The sequence below is a fragment of the Triplophysa rosa genome, linkage group LG1 (genome assembly GCF_024868665.1).
Source record: "Triplophysa rosa linkage group LG1, Trosa_1v2, whole genome shotgun sequence".
NCBI lineage: Eukaryota > Metazoa > Chordata > Actinopteri > Cypriniformes > Nemacheilidae > Triplophysa > Triplophysa rosa.
Genome location: NC_079890.1, coordinates 4,660,188 through 4,664,508, shown reverse-complemented (window position 1 = coordinate 4,664,508; position 4,321 = coordinate 4,660,188). Strand labels below are relative to the sequence as shown.

Here is a 4,321-nt window from a genome sequence, read left to right as displayed (position 1 = left end):
GTGTCTCTGTGCAGCGCGAGGTGCGCAGTTTTAAAGTCAAACGTGTCTCTGTGCAGCGCGAGGTGCGCAGTTTTAAAGTCAAACGTGTCTCTGTGCAGCGCGAGGTGCGCAGTTTTAAAGTCAAACGTGTCTCTGTGCAGCACGAGGTGCGCAGTTTTAAAGTCAAACGTGTCTCTGTGCAGCGCTTGGTGCGCAGTTTTTAAGTGAGACGTGTTTTGCATGCATCTCTTAAAGCTGCGCAGTTTTAAAGTTTAAAGGGGAAAAGTGTTTTAAATGACAAAATTAAAGATTATATTTGTAAATCCCAATTTGTGGCGTTTGCACTTTGCAAAGTACTGTACATAATAGGCTTACATACCCTGATTTGGGGGTTCATTTATATCAGAGGTGGGAAGTAAGGAAGTACACTTTTTGAACTATACTTGTATTATTTTTCTGGATACTTTTTACTGTACTTCACTACATTTGAATGACAAATATCTCACTTTTCATGCCCCCCCAAAAGTCTTTGGCCAAGCGCCCCCTCCCACGTTTGGGAGACACTATTGTGGGCTGCTTCTAATATGACACATCTGAATCAACTCATCAGCCTTGGTGTGTTAATTAGGGAGACAATCACAACATTTTGGGAGAAGGCAAATGAGTTCAGTTGTGTATACTTTCCCCATCTCTGATTTAGTCATTATACGCAAAAGATCTAATTAAACTTTTTATCCAATTAATCGAAAAAATAATCATCCAACTAATCGATTATCAAAATAATCGTTAGTTGCAGCCCTATTGTATATAGACTTACTGTTACGTCAAATTGGCACTAAAGTGTTTTCATTCTTTCACAGACCAGTACCAGTATCCAAGGGCTCTTGGACAGCATTGGAGAGAGTCTTCAGACCGTTGGGCCGAACAGAAGTAGGATCCAGTCTTGGTTTATTGTAACTGACAAACATGCCCTACCCTGCGAGGTCTCTAACTCACTGGCATGTGTTGATGAGCTTTTCAAAGCTCACTTTGTCTTTGGCACCTCATACTGTCAGGAATTGATTTGTTTATTGTGCCATATTGTTTCATTTCATTCTTCTTCATCTCATCTGTAATATTGTTGTTATATATTTCAAAACTGTTTGAAAGAGGAGCTTGAAAAATAAAATCGTGACATATACAGTTGGGTTTTGATTTTATTTTCAGACTGAAAGCAATGTTTTCATTTGAGGACTTTTTAAGGGTAAAACATTAATAGTGTAATTCAGAAAAATTACTCTGGGTGGAGTCAGTTATTCTTTATAGTTCACTCATAATTGATGATAATTTAAATCTAATCATTTAAATTTAGAGTTCATTTAAAGCTCATCTGAACAGAGTTAAAAAGCAGCAGAGTTCATTTCTTGTAGCTCTGAACTGAGTAAAAAAGAATGAGAGTTAATAAAAAAAACACACTAAATAGAGTAAAATATTAACACTATTTTGAGCATAATTCACTCTGGAAAAACAACTCTCTGAAAAGAGTAAAAGCTACTCTTTTGATAGAGGGACCAAATGTTATCTGGCATAGAGTCACATTTTCTTCATTAGCGAATTGTTTGTTTGTTTGCAAAAAAATCGATTAAAATGTTAATGGTAAAATGTGGTGCCGATCAAGTTAACACAATGCAAAAACGTTTGTCATCTTAACCAAAAAATTAAGGCAGCGGGGTAACAAATGTGCTTAAGTTGACTCAACTCGTTGTGTAGCCAAACGCGCAGATCTACACTTTTAACATGTTTAATGATGCTTTTTATCTTTAAGTTAATATTTCATCTGTTTAGTATATTTACCTCCGATTACCCAAAACGCGCCGATGATTACGTGAAGAGACCACTGTAGCATTCTTAACTTCTCTATGTTGTTTTACGTGCTTAGATCTGTGGCGTGACCTCCTGCGGCGCCGCGCAGACCAATCAGCGCGTGACATCATAGTACCGCGAGAGTGATCGACAGTAGACGTCTCTGTATGCTTTCAAATAGCTCTCGCGGTGCTGTGATGTCATGCCCTGCCGCATGTAGTACAAAAAGCCTACCGTCGAGCAGACAGTGTTAATGGATTGAACAAAACAGCGACCATACATGTAGAGAAACAAAGTTGCTTGTCAGGTTCAGAACAAGCGACCATATTTTTTAAAATAAGCCCAAAAACCCGCAACAAGTGTAATTTGTAGTAATTTTTTACAAGTAATTTTTTAACGCGACTTGACAGAAAAAGAAGCCCAAGGTCGCGTATTAAAAGCGGACTTGGCAACTATGGTGATAAACTTTTTGAGGGTGACGCACTCCAGCACAGCTCTTCTTCACCGGTGAATGATTTAAACGCCTCTGATTGGTCAGAATAATCATACCCTGAATTTGATTGGCTGTAATGCTCAAAGCAGTAGCAGAGCAAAGAAGCTGTCATCCACATTCTTTCATTTTCACCTAAATCTTATTTAGATTGCGACTGTCATCGCTAGTTCTTTATTATGCATGGACTGTTTTTCCTCTTTTGTCTTGAACTTGGAGAGCAGATTTGTTCACCTTGTTGTCATTTTTTTTTCCAAAGCCTCTGTTAATTTCCGTCCCTGATGTAAACAATGTATGTTATGTTGGGAACCGATTTACTATCTGTTAATGGAGCCTAACATAAACCTACACAATGAAAAGTTGTTTAGGAATCCTAAAGCCAAGGCTAAAGAGGGAAACTTATTTCTTCCTTCTGAAGTTTGTATGAAGTAAAGTTACACCTGCTTAGAATGTTAAAAGAAATAAGAGGATCTCTCCCAACATTTATATTTACATTTATGCATTTGGCAGACGCTTTTATCCAAAGCGACGTACATTGCTTTATCCAAATAAATGTACACATAGGCATGTGCAATCCCTGGGATCGAAACTTGCGTTATTAACGCAATGCTCTTACCAGTGAGCTACAGGAAAGCTATTGATACCAACACTGTTTCTATTTATCTAAGGTTAGAAAACGCTGGGAAAACTTTACATTTACGCAACATTTAAAAGTGTAACATTAGAAAGTAGGTAGATAACACCATAATGGTTTGGTTCAACAAAAAAACGTACCTGGCTGGGTCGGACTTGAAATGGCTAGAAAGCAAAAGCAAGCGGGTACTTTTGAATATTCCATTTGTTTAGCAAATTGCAGCGGTCCATTTGCTTCTTTTCTCTCTCTGTTTCGTCAGTCTTTAAAAATAAATCTCAGATTTCGCGCTGTACAATCCATCGCACAACTTTTTTCCGTTCTCATTCTCAACTAGACTCGTTTGAATTTCGTGTGCGGTGACGTCACGTGCAAGCATGGGCCCCGAACGTCAAAATAAAAGCGTTGTTCAACGAACGGTGAAATCAGATGTCAATCAACATAAGTAGCGAATCAAATTTTGGGATGTCCAATTGGATGTCAGGGGTGTTCAGTGCCACCCTGGGTACCCTCTGGCTCCGCCACTGGACGTGAACACTAAAAGGGTCTTTCATTTACTTCATAATTTGGAAAAACAAACTGCAAACTTAAAAACGAAATAATTGAATGACAGAATTATATTAGAGCATGTTTTAATGGTGTCCCAGATTAGATAAAAATATAATATTCATAACACAATTATACTTATCACGTGAGGTGACAAATATATCCCAAATAAACACCTTAAACTCAGAAACAGTTTGTGGTCCGCATGATCGCGGTGGTTTGATTCGAATAACTTTGTTATTAAATACACAGCATTTTCCTTGAACATTTATTTAAACAATGGAATGTTAGGTTTTTCTTACAAAATAGCTTTTAGATGATCGAATTTTCATAGGAAATTTATGTTGATGTGATGTTTAAAATTCAAACATTTCCCCAAACTCGGTTTTTAGTTAAAATTAGAAGCGGTTACATGTAGGCTAAACTTTTACAGGTCAACTTTTGAAAAACTGTTATTTAATGAAAAATATGTACTATTGTTGAATTGTTTTGATGTAAGGAAATAGTAAATTCATAAAACCATGTCACAACTTGAAGTTTGCTTAACTTATTCTTATAAAAAAGTTTATCAATTAGACGTGCAAAAATTGAACACGAGTTCTACAAACCCAATATCAGAAGCTCTTTGGAGTGACGTCATGGGTGGCTCTTAAAAGAGCCTTTGGGTGCGGCGGATGAAAGCGGCGCTTTACTTGGAGCTGGTGTACTTGGTGACGGCTTTGGTACCCTCGGACACGGCGTGTTTGGCGAGCTCACCGGGCAGCAGCAGACGCACGGCGGTCTGGATCTCTCTCGACGTGATGGTGGAGCGCTTGTTGTAGTGCGCGAGACGA

General features: G+C 38.2%; 1 protein-coding gene across 1 annotated transcript in view; it reads right to left on the bottom strand.

Annotated features, from left to right (window-relative positions):
- LOC130561155 (uncharacterized) overlaps window positions 1–4,154 on the bottom strand; it is a 12,008-nt gene extending 7,854 nt beyond the window's left edge. The window contains exon 1 of the mRNA XM_057345686.1: window positions 3,086–4,154. The gene's annotated coding sequence lies outside the window, so the exon portion shown is untranslated. The remainder of the gene's footprint in view (window positions 1–3,085) is intronic.
- Between the last annotated feature and the right edge of the window lie 167 nt (window positions 4,155–4,321).